Source organism: Orycteropus afer, unplaced genomic scaffold, assembly GCF_000298275.1.
Source record: "Orycteropus afer afer isolate SDZICR_OR568_19922 unplaced genomic scaffold, OryAfe1.0 scaffold00030, whole genome shotgun sequence".
Classification (NCBI taxonomy): Eukaryota; Metazoa; Chordata; class Mammalia; order Tubulidentata; family Orycteropodidae; genus Orycteropus; species Orycteropus afer.
Genome location: NW_006921617.1, coordinates 7,495,632 through 7,519,509, shown reverse-complemented (window position 1 = coordinate 7,519,509; position 23,878 = coordinate 7,495,632). Strand labels below are relative to the sequence as shown.

General features: G+C 41.3%; 1 pseudogene; it reads right to left on the bottom strand.

Annotated features, from left to right (window-relative positions):
- LOC122149524 overlaps nucleotides 1-21,226 on the bottom strand; it is a 93,822-nt pseudogene extending 72,596 nt beyond the window's left edge.
- Nucleotides 21,227-23,878: the final 2,652 nt, after the last annotated feature.

Below are 23,878 nucleotides of genomic sequence, written 5' to 3'. Positions count from 1 at the left end.
ACTTCTGAAAGAATTGGCCAGGGAAAACCTTATGAATAGCAAATAAATAAATAAATAGGACCTCATAAAAATTAAAAACTGTTATTCAACAAAAGGCTTTACTGAAAAGGTGAAAACGCAAGCTATTGACTGGGAAAATAAAAATTATATATCTTATGAAAATCTAATAGCCAATACCTATATATAAAACTTTGAAAACTTAACAAGAAAAGGAAAAATAACCCAATCATAAAACAGACAAAGGATTTAAATAGACATTGCACCAAAGAGGAAACTCAAATTGCCACCAAATGCAAGAAAAGTTGTTCAACATTGTAAGCCATCAGAGGGATGACAAAACCACAATGAGATACCATTTCACTCCCACTAAGATAGCTTGCAATGATGAAGTAAAGTATTAGAATGAAATGTACAGACACCTGAAATGGGAAAATAAAGGGGGAAGAACACATTCAGCATTTCTCAAGCTGAAAGAATTGAAGAAAAAATTCAAGCCTCAAGTTTCAACCTTGAATGGTTCTATAGGACAAATATTGAATGATTTAGGAAGTGTCAAAAGAAGATGGAAGGAACACACAGAGTCACTGTACCATGAAGAAGTGGTCGATGTTCAACCATTTCAGGAATCAGCGAATGATCAAGAATTGATGGTACTGAAGGGAGAAGTCCAAGCCGCACTGAAGAACTGGCAAAAACAAGGCTCCAGGGATTGACAGGATACCCATTGAGATATTTCAGCAAAATGAGGCAGCACTAGAGGTGCTCACTCATTTCTGCCAAGAAATTTGGAAGACAGCTACCTGGCCAACTGACTGGAACAGATCCATATTTGTGCCCCTTCCAAAGAAAGGTGTCCAAAAGAATGCAGGAATTATGGATCAATATCACTGTCTGGTGTCTGGATACACACTACAATATGGATGGGGCTGGAAAACATTATGCTGAGTGAAAGGAAGCAATCACAAAATAACAAATATTATTGTTGTTGTTATGTGCCGTCGAGTCAGACGAGACTCATAGCGACCCCTCCTTGGGTTTCTAAAGCAGTATCACTGTGGAAATAGATTGCCCAACTTTCCTTCCAAAACAAACATTATATGATCTTACATATGTAAAAAGACAAGAAAAGGCAAATATATAGAAAACAAAGTTTACTAGTAGTTACCAAGGGTGGGAAGGAGAGGGGAAAACATGGGTTATTGCTTATGGAATACTGAATTTGGTTTACAGTGATAGAAAAATCCCATTGTTTAAGGGTAAGGTTGCACAGTCTATCAATGTAATTGCTGTCAATCAGTTGTTGCTGTCAAACACCTGTTGAAAATAGTGTGACAGCTATGTTTACAACAATGACAAAAAAAAAGAGGAACTGCTAAGGCTGCTTATGTACAACCAAGCAGCTCATGGGATTTAATTCCTTGATTTGGGGTCATGATTTCATGGTACATCCCAGATAATTGGCTCAATGTCATATTTAGTGCTTCTGTTCTATCTCCTAGTTCATTGGGTAGTGCCTGGGATCTTAAAAACTTTCAAAAAGCCATCCAAGGTACAGCAATTGGTCTCTATTTGCCCGGAACAACAAAGGAGGAGGAGGAGACAGAGTCAGGAAAAGGGAAAGGAAAAGGAATGTGTGGCTAATTGCCACCATGAACAGCTGTGCTCATTGCCATGAGATCAGAAGTGAATGGTGTCTGGCTACCATTACTGAGTATTTTGGCAAACATTATATGGAAGAATCCTGATCAAAAGGGGGGAAATGTAGAAGAGAATTTTAGGTTTTCATAGAACCCAGACTTCAGGAGCCATGGAGGCTGAATGAACTCTTGAAACTATTGTCCTGCGATGATCTTTAAACCTGAAGTAAAAATTATCCCCTCAAGCCTTCTTAAAACCAAACAACAGTTTCATCTAACTAGTAAGAAACTTCAGTCTAGTAAGATCTGTCTATATATAATCAAGTTGATATCAGCAGTTGAAAGAGTAATTAGGCTGGCAGCATTGAGGATGAGAAAGACAGAGAGAGTTACATGGGCAGTACAAACAACAAATATGAACCCCTTTGTAAATACAATACTGAGTTGTTAATGAAAGCAAACATGGGTATAGGGACGGATAGATGGGTGAACAAGCTAAACAATTATGTATGTCTAAATGGAGAGTGTATCCAAGATCATATACAGGGTTGGCAGACAATGGGCCTCTCGAAGAGTATGAAGGGATGGACACTGGGAGGAGGTAACTATGGGGAGGAAGTGGGAGGGGAGCTGCTGCATTGTAAATTTTGGTCAATGACATGAGACAAAGTATATGTGAACTGCTGTATGAAAAGTGAATTTACTCTGTAAATCTTCACCCAAATCCTAATTAAAAAAAAAAAAAAAAAAAAGAGTAATTAGGAATTTAGCAGGCAATTAGTTTATGTTAATGGAGAAAGAACAACTCAGGGAGGGTGGGAATGCTTGCACAACTTGAAGACTGTGTTCAGTGTTGCTGAATTGTGCATGGAGAAGTTGCTGAGCTGGTATGTGTTCTGTTGTGTATTTGCATCAAATAAAATAAAATAAATAATAAGAGAAAAATGTAAATTGCAGGTTATTTTATACATTATAATAAAATTTATGTGAGTTACATGAAAAATAATACTTAAAATTGCTCAAGATAAATATTTATGTAATAAAAGTATAAAGGTATGCAAGCTAGTGATGCTTCTTTTAATATTCTATATATCCTTTTCCCCTTTTGTATATTTTATATTTGTTGTTGTTGTTGTTATTTGTTTTAGAACTGGCTCTGACTCATGGTGACCACAAGGATAATACCAAAAATCTAAACCAAACGCACTGCCATCAAGTCGGATCTGACTCACAGTGACACATCCTTGGGTTTCCGAGGTGATATCACTATGGAAGTAGATTGCCCAACCTTCCTTCCGAGGAGTGGCTGGTGGGTTTGAACTGCCAGCCTTCTGGTTAGCAGTGAAGTGCCTTAGGCACTACGCCACCAGAGCCTTATAAGGATAACAGAACCACACATTGCCTGATCCTGTGTCATATTCACGATCACTGGTATACTGCAGTCCATTGTTGAGGCTATTGTGATGCATCTTCCAACCTAGGGAGCTTGTCTTCCAGTACCGGCAGTCCCTGAGTTATGAATGTGATCTGTTTCTAAATGTATCTTTAAGTCAAATTTCAAAGTAAGTCAGAACAGGTGTACACAGTTCTTACTTGGCTTACTTTGTCATTGTTGTTAGGTGCCGTCAAATCAATTTTGATTCCAAGCAACCTTACGTACAACAGAGCAAAACATTGCTCAATTCTGTGTTATCCTCACAATCGTTGCTATGCTTGAGCCCATTGTTGCAGGCACTGTGTCAATCCATCTTGTTGGGTCTTCCCCTTTTTTTGCTAACCATTTACTTGATTATGATGTTCTTCTCCAGGGACTGATCCCTCCTGATAACAGGAGCATTCCAACTATACTTCTACTGTGGTAGTTAAGTTATGTGTCAACTTGACTGGGCTTGGGTTTGAGTGACTGGGCAGCTAGATGTAGTTATTCTCCATGATGAGACTGGTATCAACTCCATAGTGGAGTCTACTGAGCAGCTGAGTAGGTGCCTTAGGAATGTGGTCTGCTTTCAGTATATAAGGAGAAATATTGAGAAAGGTGTCTGAAGCTTTTTGGCATGCTTGGACCCTGCATGTAGCTGAATCTTCATTCAGCATCCTGCCATGTTTCCTGCTGCTCTTGGGACTGTCTCTGGACCTGCCATGTTGTTTGGTAATCTTGGGACTGTGCTATTTTATTTGTCAACCTTGGCTTTGTCAGTCTCAGCAGCCAGAAGCTGCCTGAGTTAAGAGAAGCTTCCAACTTCAGTGCACTGGGATCAAGAGGCAGAGCCTAAGCCAAAGGTCAAGGGATGTTCACCCAGCCCCTAGATCTTGGCATTTTGAACTCTGACTTCTAGCCTCCTAAATTTTAAAAGAATAAATCCGAGTTTGTTCAAGTCATCTCTACCTGTGGTATTTTCTGTTTGAGCAGCACAAGAGGACTAAAACAGACACTTAAATATAAATATATCTGAATGGGTATGTACATATCTTATACCTATAAATATGTATGTATGTGTGTATGTACATCTCTTTGTTTATGTCTATGATTATATCCCACTTTAAAATGGTCTGATTTATCCAGGATTGGGGTGGGTAGGAGGCAGTGTATTAAAGAGAAATTGTAAAAATATTAGTTGGTTTCATTCTTTTTGTTATAATATGGCAATAAGAAATGACAACTTTAAGATGAAATGCTGATCTTTAAATAGTATAGTTTTAATAATTAATAACAACTAGTAAATTTTGCAAAGAGCGTTAAAGATGAGAACACCATGTACTGGATGATTATAATGGCTATTATTGATGATAATAATATTAACTTGCCAACACAGTTGGGAAGGGAGATATTTGAAAAGTGTTTTTTTTCCTATGTAAAATGGAAGATTGATATTCCTGGCTGAGAAACATATATTCAGAAATTAGCCAATTATTTCATAACTCTGCTAGAAATGTGACGTTTTCTTCTAGGATTATTTGCTCAGCATACAGATTGAATAAATATGGTGAAAAAGTACTACCCTGACACACACTTTTCCTGATTTTAAACTATGCATTATCCCCTTGTTCTGTTTGAATGACTGCCTCTTTGTCTATGTATGGGTTTCTTCACCAGCACAAGGAAGCTTCATCAAATAGATGCAGCACTGGAGGTGCTCACTTGTTTATGCCAGGAAATTTGGAAGACAGTTACTTGAATGACTGGAAGAGATCCATAGTTGTGCCCATTCCAAAGAAAAGTGATCTAGCAGAATGCAGAAATTATCAAACAATGTCATTAATATCACCTGCAAGTAAAATTTTGCTGATGATAATTCAAAAATGGTTGCAGCACTATATTGACTGGAAACTGGCAGAAATTCAAGCTGGATTCAGAAGAGGATGTGGAATGAGGGATGACAGCTTTGCTGATGTCAGATAGATCTTAGCTGAAAGTAAAGAATACCACAAAAATGCTTCCCTGTGTTTTATTGACGATGCAAAGGCATATGACTGTGTGCATAATAACAAATTATGGATAATATTGTGAAGAATGGGAATTCCAGAACATTTAGTTGTACTCATGAGGAGCCTGTACATAGACTAAGATGTAGTTCTTTGAAAAGAATAAGGGGTTTATGGTTTAAAATGAGGAAAGGTGCAGAAAAGAGTAGCACTCCATCAATATGTGTTGAGCATGGATTACTGAAAGACAGACTCCATCCTGAAGAACTTTTAGAGAGTGACAAACTCTGTATCTCAATATGCCAAGATGTTATAGGAGTTCATTGTTGAATGAGTAGATGATCTAAGACACCAGCCAATTCTTTCCTTGGTTTTATAAGAGAGAGAAATTTTTGAATACTAATCTAAACATTCCTTTGAAGTTTGTTTGATAATAAATGTACTGATTTACTTGATCCATTTTAGTAGATTCTGCTGTTGTTGTTAGGTGCACTCGAGTTGTCTCTGACTCATAGTGACCCTATGCACAGCAGAACGAAAAACTGCCTGGTCTTGTGCTGGCCTCATGATCCTTGATGAAACTGAGACCATTATTGCAGCCACTGTGTCTATCCATCTCATTGAGGGCCTTCGCCTTCTTCATTGACCCTCCACTTTCCCAAGCACAATATTCTTCTCTAGGGAATGGTTCCTTCTGACAACATGACCAAAGTAGGTGAGACGAAGTCTAACCATTCTTGCTTCCAAGGAGCATCCTGGCTGCACTTCCTCCAGGACAGATTTGTTAGTCCTTTTAGCAGGCCATGGTACTCTTAGCATTCTTCTCCAACACCACAACTCAAAAGCATCAACTCTTCTTCAGTCTTCGTTATTCATTGTCCAGCTCTCACATGAATAAGAGGTGATTGAAAATACCATGGCTTGGGTTAGGTGCACCTTATTTTGCAAGGAGACATCTTTGCTCTTCATCACTTGAAATAGGTCCTTTGCAGCAGATTTGCCCAATGGAATACATCATCTGATGTCTTGACTGCTGCTTCCATTGGTGTTTACGGAAGAGCCAACTAATATGAAATCCCTGACTACTTCAATCTTTTCTCCATCCATCGTGAAGCTGTTTATTGGACCAGTGTGAGGATTTTTGTTTTCTTTATATTGAGATGTAATCCACACTGCAGACTGTAGTCTTTAATCTTCAGTGGTAAGTGCTTCAAGTCATCTTCACTTTCAGCAAGCAAAGTTGTGTCATCTGAGTGTCGCAGATTGTTAATGAGTCTTCCTCCAATCCTGATGCCACATTCTTCTCCATACAATCCAGCTTCTTGGATTATTTGCTCAGCATACAAGTTGAGTAAGTGTGGTGAAAGGATACAACCTTGACACACTCCCTTCTTGATTTTGAACCATGCAGTATCCCTTTGTTCTGTTCAAACAACAGCCTCCTGATCTATGTAGATGTTCCTCATGAGTACAATCAACTGTTCTGGAATTGCTATTCTTCTCAATGTTATCTGTAATTTGTTATGATCTTCACAATTGAATGCTTTTGCATAGTCAATAAAATATAAATAAACATCTTTCTGGTATTCTTTGCTTTCAGCTAAGATCCATGTGATATCAGCAATGACATCCCTCATTCCATGTCTTCTTCTGAATCCAACTTGCATTTCTGGAAGTTGTCTGTCAATATACTGCTGCAACCATTTTTGAATTATCTTCAGTAATATTTTACTTGCATGTGATGTTAATGATATTGTTCAATAATTTCCACATTCTATGCGATCACCTTTCTTTGGAATGGGTACAAATATGGATCTCTTCCAGTCTGTTGGCCAGGTAGCTGTCTTCCAAATCTCTTGGCATAGCCAAGTGAGGGCCTCCAGCACGGCATTTATTTGTTCAAATATCTCAATGGGTATTCTGTCAATTCCTGAAGCCTTGTTTTTCACCAGTTCATTCAGTGCAGCTTCAACTTCTTCCTTCAGTACCATTGGTTCTTGATCATATGCCACCTCCTGAAATGGATGAACATTGACCAATTATTTTTGGTACAGTGACTCTATATATTCCTTCCATCTTCTTTTGATGCTTCTTGTACCATTCAATATTTTGCCCATGTTGTTGTTGCTGTTGTTATTTGCCGTTGAGTTGGACCCAACTCATAGCAACCCCTCCTTGGGTTTCCGAGGCAGTATCACTATGGAAGTAGATTGCCCCATCTTCCTTCCAAGGACTGGCTGGTGCCCATATCTTTCAATATTGCAACTCGAGGCTTAATTTTTTTCCTCAGTTCTTTTAGCTTGAGAAATGCTGAGTGTGTTCTTCCCTCTTGGTTCTCTAACTCCAGATTTTTGCACATTTCATTATAGTAATTGGCTTTGTCTGCTCGAGCTGCTCTTTGGAATCTTCTGTTCAGCTCTTTGAACTTGCCATTTCTTCCACTTGCTTTAGCTATTCTCTGTTCAAGGGCAAGTTTCAGAGTCTCTTCTGTCATCCATTTTGGTCTTTTCTTCCTTTCCAGTCTTTTTAATGACTTCTTGCTTTCTTCATGGATCATGTTCTTGATGTCATCCCACAATTCTTCTGGTTTTTGGTCATTGGTTTTCAATGCATCAAATCTATTCTTTAGATGGTCTCTAAATTCAGGAGGGATATTATCAAGGTCATATTTTGGCTCTCATTAACTTGTTTTAATTGTGTTCAACCTCAACTTGAGTGTGCATATGAGCAGTTGATGGTTTGTTCTACAATCAGCTCCTGGCCTTGTTTTGGATGAAGATATTGAACTTCTCTATCACCTCTTGCCACAGATGTAGTCAATCTGATTCCTGTGTATTCCATCTGGTGAAGTCCACATGTATAGTCATCACTTATGTTGTTGAAAAAAAGTGTTTGCAATGAGTAAGTCATTGGTCTTGCAAAATTCTATCATGAGATATCCAGCATTATTTCTATCACCAAAGCCATATTTTCTGACTACCGGTAACTCTTCTTTGTTTCCAACTTTTACATTCCATTTACCAGTGATAATCAACACATCTTGATTGGATGTTCAATCAACTTCAGACTGCAGAAGTTGGTAGAAATCTTCAATATCCTCATCTTTGGCTTTGGTGGTCGGTGTGTAATTTTGGATAATAGAAGTATTAACTGGTCTTCCTTGTAGGCATATGGATATTATTCTATCACTGACAGTGTTGTACTTCAGGATAGATCTTGAAACAGTCTTTGTGATGATGAATACCACACCATTCCTCTTCAATTTGTCATTGCTGGCATAGTAGATCATAAAGTTATCTGATTCAAAATGGCCAAAACCAGTCCATTTCAGCTCATTAATGCCTAGGATACTGATCTTTATGAGTTCCATTTCATTTTTGACAACTTCTAATTTTCCTAGATTCATAGTTTGTGAGGAGTAGTTAGACTCTTGCCCTGGGAAAGAAAGCTGCATGCCTTGTTTAGAGTACTGCTGAGAACACTCGGAGGAAGAATGCTGAACACAGCTATGTGAAATAAGGGCATGCCAGCAATTCTCCAGGGCAAGAAGTTCTCAACAAAGCTCACTCTGACCTTCAAGAAAGCTCATAGTTCCCAGTAAAGAATGTTTATGAATTCTGCACCTGTACTCAGAGATTACAGACATCTTAGAAACTTTGTTCTTTGTAAGCCTTGATAAGATTTTAGTATTGGATGAATATAGCTCTCAATATGATTTATAAACTGTGTACTCACAATAAACAGGGTCTGAGAATTCTCTTAGTCTCCCTGTGCCTCGCTTTTCTCTTGTAAATTTTCTTCAGCAGCTCCGATCCTTCAGGTTCCCGCTGGTAAACAGTGACAATACTTCATACATTCCATGTTCCAGTTATTAATGGATGTTTGCATCTGTTTCTGCTCATTTTGAGTCGTGTCGCATCAGCCAATGGAGATCCCTAAAGCTTTACTCTATCCATATCATTAAGGTCATCTCTACTCTGAGGAGTCAGGTCTTCCCCAGTCAAATTTTGAGTGCCTTCCGACCTGATGGGATCATCTTCTGGCACTATATCAGACAATGTTTCAGGGCTGTTCGTAAAGTTTTCCAGTAATATATCAGACAGTGTTTCACTGCTATTCATAAGGTTTTGATTGGCCAATTCTTTGAGCAGTGGATGACCTCTTCCTTCTTCTGAGTCTGTCTAAACCCAGAAGCTCTGCTGGAACCTATCCACCATGGGTAACCCTGCTGGCATTTTGCCTCCAGCCTCACAGCAACACGTAAGCCACCACAGGACAACAAATTGACAGACAAATTTGTCTCCCTTAGCTGTTCCTAACCACTCTGCCCCTGCCCACATCAGGCCCCGGCCTTAATACAGAGCCACAGCCGAGCAAAAAGCAGCCTCCAATATCCAGGCCCACCTACCTCAGTCTCCAGCCTTAATAAAGAGCCACAACCAAGCAAAAAGCAGCCTCCAAGCCCCCAGCCTGCCGACCTCAGGCCCTGGCCTTAATACAGAGCCACATCCAAGTGAAAAGTCGCCTCCAAACTCTGGGCTTAGATTCTGCTAAGGTAGTAAAATTCCTCACTTCTCTGCATTTAAGAAGCATTTTACAAAAGTTCAAATACACTTATTTTTAGTGAAAGGAAAAAGTACATGAGTCATTACAATGTAAGTAAGTAAACTTCCTCTTAATGGTTCCTACCTTCTTCTAGTTCAGACCTTTGCATTAGTTTGTTGGAGGTTTGGGAATGTTTAGACAATGTGTTGATGGAATGGTGCTGTGTCTAATCATCAAATGTCTCCATTTAGGGATTAAAGAGTGCTAGCTATGGAGAAAACCATGTTGTTCCAGGTATTTTTGTGGATTGGATCTATTATCCTCTTTACAAGCTTCATTTAATCTAAAACTAGACATCAGAGGTCTCAGACTGACAGTCTGAATCCAACTCACAAACAAATTTTATCTAATCTAAGCAGTGTTCTAAAAAAATCTCTTGTCATCATTTAAAACTTGGAGATTTCTCATCATAACACAGATTCCCTAATTTGAAGATATCACAGGCAGCCCTAGTTACCCCAAGGCAACAGTGAGCTGGAGTCTATTTTATAAAACCCGTGAATACGCTTCTCTAATTTGTCCTAGTCCTAGCCTAGCCCAACCTGATTCCTTTTTTATATTACCACTCTGACCCCGTGGACATTTAATTTGTGACTTTGGGGACTGTGAGCTCCTCAAAGGTCAGACTCACATCATATTTATCATCAGCATTGCTGCCAGGGGATAGGCTGGTTTAAGGGGATAGGATTAAGCTGCACGCATTTATTGTAAAAGAACTTGGATCAAATAGAACGGATTTGAGCCCAATTATGGAGAAGAATTTTGTAGCTAGAGTTTATATTAGTGACATCAGTTAAAATGCAATCGAAATAATGTGAATTAATTAATTGGTCGATTTATTCATAGGATATTTATAAATTGAGTGGTTCTGTTTCACTATTGTCTCCCTCCAAGCACTGAGGTTCTTGATACATCATACATACAGTAAGTGCCCTATGTATAATAAAGTAAAATATAAATTCCACATATATTGAAATTAGTTCCGTATGTATAAAATACAGTCTCCTATGATCATGAAGATGGCACAGGACTGGACAATGTTTTGCCATGTGGCAGAGCTGACTTGACAGCAAGTAACAATGCTGTGGGAAACAGTGTTTCACACATATTCTGTGAATAGTGAATAAATGAGCAAATGGATGAATTATATTTATTGTATCTCCCTGGAAAATTAGCTAACTTACTTCCTCAATATCCCTCTTTAGCAACCCTCAAAAGATTTTTCAAACTTCGTTAACAAAAAAAAAAAAAAGGAGTTAAAAAAAATGGCATTTTGTTGTTGTTGTTGTTACCTGTAATTGGGACTTAGCAGTCAACTTCCCGTCAGGCAGAAAAACAACGGATGGAACAGGAAGTTTATTATAGAGACAGCACAGCCTTCTTGTTTGTGGATGGAAGTGGGAGAGTAAGATCAGGAACCCAACTGGACTCTTTTCTTGAGAAGCATGTTAATCTTTTAGTAATTGAGACTAGAGAGCATTCAAAATACAAACCAATCTAAAATTGATCAATACAAATTTCAGGTTTACAAGCCAAATTAATAAAATCTGGTAGCATAGTGTCTAAGGCACTTGACTGCTAACCAGAAGTCTGGCGGTTCAAACCCACCAGCCACTCCTCAAAAGGAAGATGGGGCAATCTACTTCCATAGTGATACTGCCTCAGAAACCCAAGGAGGGGTCGCTATGAGTCAGGTCCGATTCAACGGCACACAACAACAACATACATACCAAGAAAAACAGAGATTTTAAGTAGATGAACAAATTCCCTTTTTTTACGTGTAGCTTAAACATATTGTGGTCAAAGCCCGTGCTCTGATCACTCTGATCCCAGAAGCAAGGCTCGTGCGTGTGTGTGCGCGTGTGTGTGTGTGTGAGAGAGAGAGAGAGACAGAGAAAGAGAGAGGATTGGGGGTACTTCAGAGAAAACATCCCAGGGATAAGTCTGGGATTCTGCCACCCAGTTCCCCAGCCCCTGGGAGCAGTCATGGCAGATGTTTGGAATGAGGCAGCTTGCTGGTCCCCCAGTGACATCCTTATAAAGTCAGTTCTGGTAAGTGATATTCTTGATGCTTGATGCTTTGCCAGAAGTTAGAGTATTGCTTTTCTCTTCAATCTATACATGCTGCTCAGAAGCCACCAGGTTTCTTGGAGTTTCTATTTCAAATTGTAGACATCCCAGTAACATTTTAAACAAACATCGTGTAACATGTATTATCAGTCTGGGCACAGTTGGATTTAAGGACACAGTAGAGTTTTTGGATAAAAGCCTAATTCTATCATCTATGACTCTGTGTGACTTTAGCAATGGGGTTAAACTCTCTGGGGCACTGTCTTCTCTTCCATGGAGGACCACCCACGATTTCTGCAACCTCCTTACATCCTAGAGGAAAAGGATTCTCAGTCTTTCCCAGAGCTGCTAGACTCAGAGCCTCCTGGCAGGATTTTAGATTTTAGACGCCAATCCATTTAAGAGATCCTAGCCTTTTAGCAGAAATTGAAATGTCCTCAAGCAGGGAACACTGCTATAGTATTAATAATAATAATAATAATAATAATAATAAATTGTAAAACCATTCGCAATTTGTAGTAAGAAAAAGACTTGCAAAATGAATTCAATGCATTAATCCTAAATGAACAAGGATGCCCACCACTGACTATGAATAGCTGAATACAGTGTTCCTTTCTAATTGCTCTACTTGCAGTAGAAAGGAATAAAATTGTGAGTGTGAATTGTATAAAGGATTCTACCGCTCTCTCGGGGCTCAGAGATCCACAGACTGGAGAAAGTAAGTGAGTGCCTCTCTGACCATTGAATTCTTCACTCTTACTGCACGTTAGAAAGCTCTAAGGAGAACTTCAAAGAAACGTCTCCGCACTTAACTAGAAGAAACTGAAACCACTGGGGAGACAACGCCACCTAGTGTCCATATGAACAACAACAAAAAAAACTTCCTGGCAATCCTCTGTGGTAATCGGTCCCAGCAACTTCTATGAAGTAGGGCAAAGAAAATAAATCCATCAAAGCTGACTGAGTAACAGAAAAATGCCAGCTGAAAGCATTTTTGACTCTTGATGCTTTCAAAAGCCAGGAAACTTAATCCTTGCCTTATGTTTCTTTCTTCATGCCCAAAAGGCAGCCGAGCTCGTCACTAAGCCGGGGGAGATGAAGCAGGTCACTAAGTTTATAATGTAGTTGGTAACTGGTTTTCATTTTTTCTCTGCATCCTGGCAGCAGGAGACAGGCAGCTTGTTATAACTTAGAGGGGGCTCCTGGAAAGCCCGCGTGCTGGGTGTATTTCTGTAGGCGTGGGCTCGCTGGGAATATTATTACCTCATGGAGTCATGGCTTTAATAGCGTTTCTTCCACTTCATTCAGCACAGCACTAAGTTCCAGTGACTCTGGCTCCAGCACATTACAGACGCACATGTTCCCTGCAGCATCACGTCCTCGCGGTCCCATGTGGGTCCCAACCACACTGCCTGTTCTTCCTCACACACCGCACGTGCGTGTACCATTGTCACATACACAGGCCTCTGGCCAGGGCCTTGCCGCCGCCTTGCCACCCTAACTAGTCTGTGCCTCTTGCCCCCTTTTTTTCCCCCTCTTCTTCTATTCCTTCCTGCTTCTTGGACTCCCTCTGCTTCCTCATAATAACTCTCATTAGGGAGCACCTACCATGTTCCAGGCACCGTGCCAGACGCTTTGCACATAATTTGTCATTTGAGACATCACTCTGTCTATCTTGCAAATGGAGGGACTGCGGCTCTGAGGGAAGGCAGTCAAGGGGGAGCGGTGATCTGTTCTCCTCGGTGCTGCTTCCGGTCTTCTGATGCTTCTTTTCCACCCTATGGAGGGAGCTTCACTAGTAAGGCTCCTGACCACTGTGTCTGCCCTCTCGCTTCCCCCAGAAGAGGAGAGGAGTCACTTAATCTGATGGTGGTTTGGAGGGATAACCGGCTTTACCCCAGGCGGACTCCTTCTCCCTCTGGCAGCAAGGCTGCCTGCATGGAACTTGCTATCTGGTCTGCTTCCCCATCCTGTGTGCCTGGGAGCACTGGGCAAAAAACAATCAGAGGACATTCAACTTATTCTGACTCATGGTGACCCCAACTGTGCTAGAGGAGAATTTGCTCCATAGGAGCAATCCAAGGAGATTACCAGGCCTTTCTTTCGGGGTGCCTCTGGACAGACTTGAGCCTCCAAGTGTGTTAACCATTTGTACTGCCCACGACTCTGGGATAGGTGCATATGTCTGTAATTCTGAGGTTTAGCGGTAGGAAACTCACTTGTCCACAGATATAAAACACACTTTCCAGTATTAATTCTGTCAGTGGTGTAGGTGATATTAAGTGATATTTTCATCTTCTACCTCTCTGGGTTCAGAACTTTGATGTGTTTTTTATTGGGGAATCTGGAACATCTAAGATGTAGGACAGTGTTTCATTGCTAACTACACAGGACAAGGTGGGATTATTTGAATTCCAACTACAGATGATTCAAAATCAAATGACTTGTTAAAAATTCAGATTCAGTCTGCTCTGGTGTAGAGAACACTCTAAACTGGTGATCAGAAGATTGTAGTTGTCATTGTTATTGTTAGCTGACATTGAGTTGCAACTGAATCCCCCTGTACAACAGAGTGAAATGTTGCGGGATCCTGTGCCATTCACACACAATCTTTGGAACGTTCAAGTCCATTTTGGCGACTGTGTATTTTGAGTGCCTTCCAACCTAGGGGCTCATCTTTCAGCAATTGAATAATCTCTGTCATGACTCATAGCATTTCCGATAGGTTGCTAGCCCTTTCTTCCTAGTCTTTACTAGTCTAGATACTCTGCTGAAACTGGGCCACCATAGATGACTCTACTGGTATTTCCAATACTGGTGACAGGGCTTCTAGCACCATAGCAACCCACATAGTACCACCACACAACAAACTGACAAATAGTTGGTGGATTTGAATATGTGGACAGTATAGTTGGCTTGGAGTCTACTAGCTTTGCACTCTTGAACAAGCTACTGTAGGCTTTGGTTTGGCCATCTTGGCTACTCCAATTCCCAGGCTGAGGTGCCATGGTCTGGAGGCACTATGAAGAGGTGACACTCATCTTTGTGGAAGCAACAAGCCCTTTATCCACTTGAAACAAGGTACTGCTTATTTTGACCCTCTCCTTCCTGGAAGAGATTTTAGATACAGAAAACTCATGGAGCATTTGCCTAAGACACTCCATTTGCCCCTGTCACAGAAGTCAGACTCAGACCCCTTTTATCTGCTGCTATACACCCTGATCACAGGACTGTGACCAATATGCTAGATTTTTTTTTTAGCCAAAACTTGGGATTGATGACCTGACAAATTATTTTCTTTCTGGTTTGTGAGTTTGGCCCAAAGTTACCTATTTTGAATCACATTTAGTCACTAATTTACCTTCATTGCAAAGAATGACAAAATGTGGATATAACTGTAGGGCTAAAAGTCACTCACGTAAAATGTAAGAGGGCAGCAGACACATGGCCTCTGCTCTGGAAAGACAAGAGAAGAACTGGGTGTTGAGAAAAGGGACACAATTTGGCTTTTGCAGGTGTTATCACTACAGACGTATTCTTCATCTAGGCCCTTACCTCAGTTATAAGATATTTTAGCTCCATTTTAGGTTGTAATTTCCCTTTAAATAATTACTTGCTCCTCAAGGTACTGATATGATGGACACCACCCAAGCCAAATACAATCTACACATTGAGGAACTATGACGGATGTTTCATCTCAAGTTCACGTCTCTCAGTCACTGAAGAAAATCAGAATGGGGTTTGTGCTGGATTTATAGGAAGAAGCACTGAAGTGGAATGTGGTTAATGGAACACATGCTGGTATTGATGCCAATTTTAGAAACTTGAAAAATATTAAATTACCTTTGTTTCTCATCTCCTTCCCTTGGTGAGCTTACTCTCTCTGAGTTTATTTATTTATTTACCTTTGTAATAGTTTATTGTTTAGAAATAAGTCACAGGTCTCAGCCACACTCACGGAAAGGGAATTATTTAAGGGCATAACTGAGAGCCAGTGGGGATAACTGGAAAACATCTGAGAGTTTGTCTACCACAATAGGTCACTTAATTTCTTTGTGTATAATTTTTAATATATAAGGTGATTGAAATTGTGAATATAATAATAGTTCCTATCTCATAGAATTGTAAGGATTAAATCAGGTAAAAATGTTAAATAATAGAACTATATCTGGCATATAATATCAAAAGAAAAGAAAACTCATTGCCATCTTGTTGATTCCAATTCATAGTGACCCTGCAGGACAGTAGAACTGTTCCATAGGGTTCCTCTCTGACTTTAAATGCCATCTATATGCTGATGATTCCAAAGTGTACCTCAATCTGGACCTTTTGTCCAGACCCATGTGTATCATAACCTCCTTAAAAGAAAGGGGAAAACTTGGATACTCAACAAAATAAAACCAAACCAAACCCACTGCCACTGAGTTGATGCTGATTCATAGCAACCCCACTAGGTTTCCAATACTGTAAATCTTTACGGAAAGAGACTGCCTCTTCTTTCTCCCAAGCAGCAGCTGGTGGGTTTGAATGGCTGACCTTTTGGTTAGCAGCCAAATGCATTAACCATCTGCAAAAAGGGCAAGGAGGCCACATGTTCTCACCTCCTCTAACCCTACAAGAGGAAGACAGAATCACCATCAATAGCCCAAGGCCTATTCCTGCGAGGCCAGACATGCTGCCTCCCTCCAGCCCTTTCTCCAACCGTTCCTCCCAAAGCACCCACCACCTCTCTCCTGGGTTCGATAATTCACTGCAGTGGCCACACAGAACTCACAGATTATGGGGTTTATTAGGGAAGCACAGGCTACAATTCAAGTTCAGAAAAAATGCTCAGTCTCTCTCCCAGCCCACCGTCTCTCAGCCAAGTCTCTCACAGTCTCTCCCCCAGCAGTGCATGTCCCTCGGTGTATCAGCAATGTGTGTCTCTTGCATTTCTTTCCCAGCAGCACATGTCTCTTTCAGGAATGTGTGTCTCTTTCAGCAGCACGTCTTCCTCAACCAGCAGTCAGAGCGAGTTCTGCCTCTAGGAGACCTCCTTTTGAGCCTGGCAGAGTGGTCAAACTAGCCAATCATAGCATCAGAACTCTAAGTACCTGATAGAGAGTGGGCACCCCCCAGAACATTGTTTTGTGCCACTCCCAACAGAAATATTCCAGGTGGACACCTTCAGCAATCCGGAGCTCCTCAGTTGCTCATAGAAAATCCCACCTTGGAGTTTAAAAAGACTTATGGGTAGAAAAGCCACACTAAGTAATTTACTACACTCACCATCGCACCACCAGAGGTCCTTGGATGCCCGACAGGTTTCTCCAACTTAGCACGTCTCAAAGTGAGCTTCGTATATTCTCCTCTTCAATCTGCTCTTCCCTCAGTCTTCCTCATCTCTGCAAGTGGCATCTTTCCAGGCACTTAGGTCAACCCTCAGTCATCTTTCACTCTTCTCTTTCTCTCATATCCCACATCTGCTCTGTCAGCAAATTTTTACCTTTAAATATATCCAGATTTTGAACATTTCCTTCACCTTCACTGCTACCATCGTGGTCCAAGTGAACTCTCTCTCTTCCCTGGACTTCTTCAATAGTCACTAGTTGGTCTCCCTGATTTCAACTAGCTCCCTTCAAACTATTCTCAACCCAGCAGCTCATGTGAGCTTGTTCAACTATAAGCCTTCCAAGTTCATGGTGCTCTGCTCAAAACCTTCCGATGGCTTCCTACGTCATTGAAAGTAAAATGAGCTCCTCAGGACTCTTGTTGTTGTTGTTTGCTGTCGAGTTGGACCCGACTTATAGTGACCCCTCCTTGGGTTTCCGAGGCAGTATCACTACAGAAATAGATTGCCCCATCTTCCTTCCGAGGAGCGACTGGTGGGTTTGAACCACCAGCCTTCTGGTTAGTAGTCAAGTGCCTTAGGCACTATGCTACCAGACTAATTTCCTCTCTTCTCTCATTCTATTTCTGCCCCATTGGTGTCTCTGCCTTTCCCTGAACATGAAGGCACATGCTGACCTCAGGATCTCTGTACCCACTGTGTTCTCTGCATGGATGCTCTTCCCCTGGAATCCATGGGGGTCTCTCCCCCACCTCCTGCAAGTCTTTGCTCAAGTGTTACCCAGCGAATCCCCCTCTGGCTATTTTAAAATTGCACACCTCACCACCAACCTCCTCAACACCTTCTCTGTTTTATATCCTTAGGATTTATCATGGTACTATATAGTCTATATGCCAAAGTCATCATCCATCTGTCAGTTTGTTGTACTGTGGTGGCTTACATGTTTCTGTGATGCTAGAACTATGCCACTGGTATTTGAAATACTACCAGAGTCACCCATGTCAGACAGACGTCAGTGAAGCTTCCAGACTAAGAAGATAGGTCCAGTGATCAACTTCTGAGAATTAACCAGTAAAAATCCTATGTATCCCAACAGAATACTATCCAATACAGGTCAGAAGATGGGCCTTCTAGGCTGGAAGGCACTCAAAATACACAGTGGTGACAACAATGAACTCAAACATAGCAATAATTGGGAAGATGGCACAGGACCGGCAATGTTCATTCTGTTGTACATGAGGTCACCATGAGTTGGAGCCAATTCCATGGTAGCTGACAATGACAACAATCATAGAATTGCTAAAACGCTAAGACAAATTATTTCCATCTTGACTTTCCTTGTGCATTGCTTGGTTCCCGTTTGCCTACTGATTTTCTCCTATATCTCAACCAGATCCTCTCCTCACACTGATACAAGCCAGTTCTGATCAAAGTAACTGCAGACTTATACTGAGATTCACACACTTCATGCAGAACAACTATCAGTGTGGGCATTTTCAAAGTCTCCACCAACCATATTGAGGGCGCTCTTGTGGTGCAATGCCTAAGGCATTTGACTGCTAACCAGAGGGTTGGTAAGTTCAAACTTACCAGCTGCTCCCCAGAAGAAAGCTAGGAAACTCTACTTCTGTAAAGACATACCACCTTAGAAACCCAAACAGGGTTGCTCTGAGTCAGACTCGACTTGATGGCAGTGAGTTATATCACCTGTATCATGTAGATGTAGCTCTTAACTATACCAGCAATCATGAAGATGGCGCAGGATTAGGCAGCTTTTGTTCTGTTGTACATACAGTTGTCATGAGTCAGAGTCAACTCAATGGTAACCAACAAACATAAGAAGTTCCTAGCTACTGTATAGATCCCTTCAAATGCTGTAACAGTAGAAACTCTCTTTTCTTAAATTCTTTCTCTGCACAAAACCACTTGCTTGTTTTAGTTCTTTCTGTTGCTGAGGTGTGGGTAAAATGGAGTGATATGTGGCAGAAGAGTTTTGACTTCCCTGGCTTTCTTTGAAATGAAAGCTATTTCCAGGCTGTTATGAGGTAGGAGCTTTTTTCAGGCATAAGTCTTTTCCCTTCTTCATGACTCAAAGAACCCTTATTCTATGTTGCATTGTTAACTTCTCCCTTACTACCCAAAATACCCCTTCCCACTAGTTATGTTAGTCTAAGATTTTACTTTTAACCATTTTGTGTCAACTACTGTGTGGAACATGTACTGAGGATAAAGGTAGAAAATGGCAGGGGGAATTGGACTATGGAGGAACCATGAATAAAGACCCAACTCACTGCGGGGCTATAACAGGGCAGGGAGAATAGCTGGCAGCCATGAAGAGAAGGTGATTTTCCATCCTCCAACATTGGCTACTGGTATGACCTCTGATAAGAGTTTTAGTATGCCAACTTTGAACTGGCATGAGCTTGCCCACTCGGGGCATGAATCCTTCTCCAGACATTGGCTTGCCCATGAGACTTGGAGACATTTGAGGAAAGGGTAGTGGGTAGAGGCCAGTGCCTTGTCAGAGTATAAAAGAAGGTGTTTAACTAGGGTTGACCTTATCTCAGGCCAGAGTACAAAGCAGCATTCTTATGAAGAGTTAATTTAAGATAGTTAAAAAATTACTTATCTTTTAAAAATTCCACATCCTTTATTTAGAAAATAAATTAGCAGGGAGCAAAAGCTGTTCTTATCATCATATATAATACTATAAAATATATAAAAAGGACATTGGTTTTATCCAAAGTTATAAAATGTTCAAGGTACAACTCTTGGAGAACCTGTGATGTTTTAGAAACCATGCTGATCCTTTTCTTCTTTTTACTTCTCTTTCTCTCCCTTTCCTCCTTTGATAGGGGACAATACGAACAATTGAGACAATGGGACAGGCTCTATGGCTTTTGTATGGAACACACTGTTGGCGTGTAGATGCCACCTGAAGGGATGACAATTCTGTGAGAGGTGAGGCTAAGGGGAGCCCAGGTCGCAGTCAGAGCCAACCCCTGACAAGGAATCGCTCACTCACCATTGTGTGTGTGGAGTAACAGTGACATCCTGTGGCCAGTTGGGTTGCTCTAAATGGTTCTTTTATAGATAAAGAAGAATGTTTCGTCTGCACTGAAAGATGAGCCCAGGTTGGCTCCTTCTTTAGACAATGCTGAAAAGAAAGAGAGAAGAAGGTGTCTCCTCTGCTTGCTTGGTGGCTATTTCTGATTTAGCGGGGCGAGATTCTTGGGACAGAAATTATATCTGTTGTTATGCTTGATCAATTTAAATGTTACCATTTGAGTGTTGAGTGGATCATAGTAATAACCATGAGAATGGTGTGAGCAAATAGTAGCAAGAAAGAGACACAGTTCACCTCTTTTTCAGTAAGACATCCTGCAGATTAATGCATAATGATATGTTACTTCAAAATAACTAAGCTGCTTGACATTTAGTTTTTTCTATTTTTTTAATACTTTTGGATGAAGTAACTTTATTTTGACCTTACTTAAATGAGAAGAGGGAAGGCTGCTGAAGAAGACAATTGATCTTAAGTTATTCTAAAAGTCTTATGTAAGCTATCAGGCTATGAAAACCAAGTATTTGGCTGTGTTCTTCAGGGACCTGGTAGGTTGGTTTTTCTTTTTCTTTTTTTTTTTTTGATTCCACATCTTTAATGTATAACCTCTTGTGGTGTTAAAGGGAAGTGGGACCTTGCTGGCACCCAGCTTTGGGTGTGATGGAAGCGGTGAGGGTAATACCTCCTGCCTCTGACATGCGCCGTGTGTGAGTGGAATGGACTGTATCAGGCCACACTCTCTGCATGATACAAAGCACTGTGCCTGCACTTTTGCTGTTTCTATCAAAAAGATGCCAATGCCCTAACATACTCCTCAACCCAGGCTCTCTCTTATGTGTGCTCAGTGTCACTGCTTAGAGAATGAAAGCAAAGATAGCTTGAAACCTGAAAATTCATGCTCTGGAGTTACATAGACCTGAGTTCCAATCCCAGTTGCCTCTTACCAGCTCTGTGACCTTGGACAAATGCCTTAATGGCTCTGAATCTCACTTTTCTTGACTGTGGAAAGTAGTAAATACTAATCACTAGCTCATTGGGGTGTGGGGATGAATACTTGTGATGACGCAGGTTAAGCACCATTGCCCGTGCCCGAGACATCGGTGCGCTCAGCTGAAGCTGCTGATGCTGTGGTCTAAGGCTTGTGCCCTGGACAGAAGGCACTCTGGCAGCAGGGTGTCCTGCCCACACTTTACTGAGCATCAACAATAAGACCTCTGCATCTGTACACTGAAGCAGATTTGGGTTGAGGGAAGGAGGAAAGCAAGAAGCTGTGTGTGTTTGTGTGTGTGCGTGTCTTCATTGACCCCTTCTGGCTGAAGCTCAGCTGAAATGTAAGTTTGCTACAGGAGAGTCAGGTGTGAGGGCTGCCCAGAGGTAATCTACAGTACTTATGATAGGAAAAGAAGAAATAAAAGAGGAAAGGAACAGGGGCTGGGTAGCCAAGAAAATGCCAATAAAGAAGGAAATGTAGAGGATTAGTGGAAAGCAAGGCTTTCAACCTGGAGTATTCTCCTAGGCCATTTTAAAGTTCTCCAAAATCATGATAGCTTAATTCCTGTGTCAATAAGCGTTTCACATACATTTTGTCTAGTGGCAGATAAAAGAGCAAGACAAAGTTTCCTCTCACAGGGCAAAAATCTTGCATTTCTGTCCTTAGGTGACTTAACTGAGAGCATTAAAGGGATGGTTTGAAGCTGTCCAAATCTTCCTTCTAGGCTGATCAGCCAATTATGTGGAAAAAATGTGATTATTTCTCCATCTCCCTATAAGAGAACACACTACCTGTTTCCTAAACTTCTCCCTTCCTCCTTCATCCTCCTCCTTCCCCTCCGTCATTGTTAATGTCTCCCAATTTTGGGGATGACTCCTGGCCTACACAGATGGCTTTGTTGTGTTGTTATGTGCCATGGAGTCGGACCTGACTCATAGAGACCCTTCTTTGGGTTTCCGAGTGCAGTGTAGTAAATTACTTAGTATGGCTTTTCTACCCATAAGTCATTGTAAACTCAGTGGTGGAATGAGCACCTGAGGAGCTCCTGATTGTAAATGTTATCTACCTGGGTTATTTCTGTTGGGCGTGGCACAATACAATGTTCTGGGAGGTGCCCACTCTCTCTCAGGTGCTTAGAGTTCTCATGCTGTGATTGGCTAGTTTGACCACCCTGTGGGGGCTCAAAAGGAGGCCTCCTAGAGGCAGAACTCTCTCTGACTGCTGGTTGAGGAAGACGTGCTGCTGAAAGAGACACGGGCTCCTGAGACACACGTTACTGGGAAAGAGATGCAAGAGACACGCATTGCTGAGTGAGACACCGAGGGACCAGGACTGCTGGGAAAGAGACTGTGAGAGACTGTTGGCTGAGGGATGGTGGGCTGGGAGAGACACTGAGCATTTTTTCTGAACTTGAGTTGTAGCCTGGTGCTTCCCTAATAAACCCCATAATCTGTGAGCTCTGTGTGGCACTGCACAATTATCAAACCCAGGAGAGAGGTGGTGGGTGCTTTGGGAGGAACGGTTGGTGAAAGGGCTGGAGGGAGGCAGCTTGCCTGGCCTTGCACTATTGATGGTGATTCTGCCTTCTTCTTGTGGGATTAGAGGAAGTCAGAACATGTGGCCCCCTTGCCCCTTTTGCACCGAGGCAGTATCACTATGGAAGTAGATTACCCCATCTTCCTTCCGAGGAGTGGCTGGTGGGTTTGAACCACTAGCCTTCTGGTTAGCAGTCAAGTGGCTTAGGCACTACACTACCAGAGCTCCCACATGGATGGCAGTTGCTGACTTTCTCTCAAAAACTTTTTGCCTTCCAATTTACTCACAAGTTTCCTTACGCCTTAGGGCAGCCTCCCTGTTTTATGAGTTTCAGTCCAGTGTCTGCTTGCCCTAAGTGACAGATGGGTTTCCCATTTCCTGGCTGTTAGGAAAAAAAAAAAAAAAAAATGTTTGAAGATAGGTTCACTTCAGTATTGCTAATAATCTAGGGAAAATTATGTCATAGTATCCATTGGGGACATCGAGGATGAAATGACTGCACTTATGATCGTTAGAAAGAAAACAACAGTTAAAGGTCTTAGCAGATATTGGAGAGCCATCTTGGCCCAAAGATTTGACTTTAGTGACTTGGGAAGGCAGAGAAGTGAAGCAAACCAAGTTTTTACTTGCTTGGATGGAGGTTTGTTTATCCTGATTGTGTGAAATCTGCGCCAGGAATTTGAATGATTTTGACTACCCCTCCATGCTTCTTTGCATTTGGGCAGGGAAGACATTAAAATGGGCCAGTTTGCTCATATGACATGTAAGAGGAAACAAATGCTGACGTTTCTGATTATATGAATAACAAAGCTAGTTATGATTATTGGACTATTTCTGAAAACACATGAAATCCAGTTTTATACATTAATATTTATACTTTCAAGTATGTAGCTAGGAAGATTATAGGCAGCTCTAGAAAATGCTTAGTGTAATCAGTTTATGCCCATATGGACACCTCCTGGGCAACTCAGGGATGGTGCCAGGCCATTCCAGTTGGCACCTTTCCCCCATATCTTGTCACCCATTCTTGCCTTTTCCTTCTTATCCCACAGTGCTGTTTCCCCAGTTTGATAAAAAGAGAGAAAGCTACAATTGCTGTAACAGGTGGGTGACTGTTTTAGGGTTCTCTAGAGAAACAGGACCAGTAAACTATCTACACATCTATCCATGTTATAGCAACCCCATTCAACAGAGTATAACTACCCCCTGGGGTTTCCAAGTCT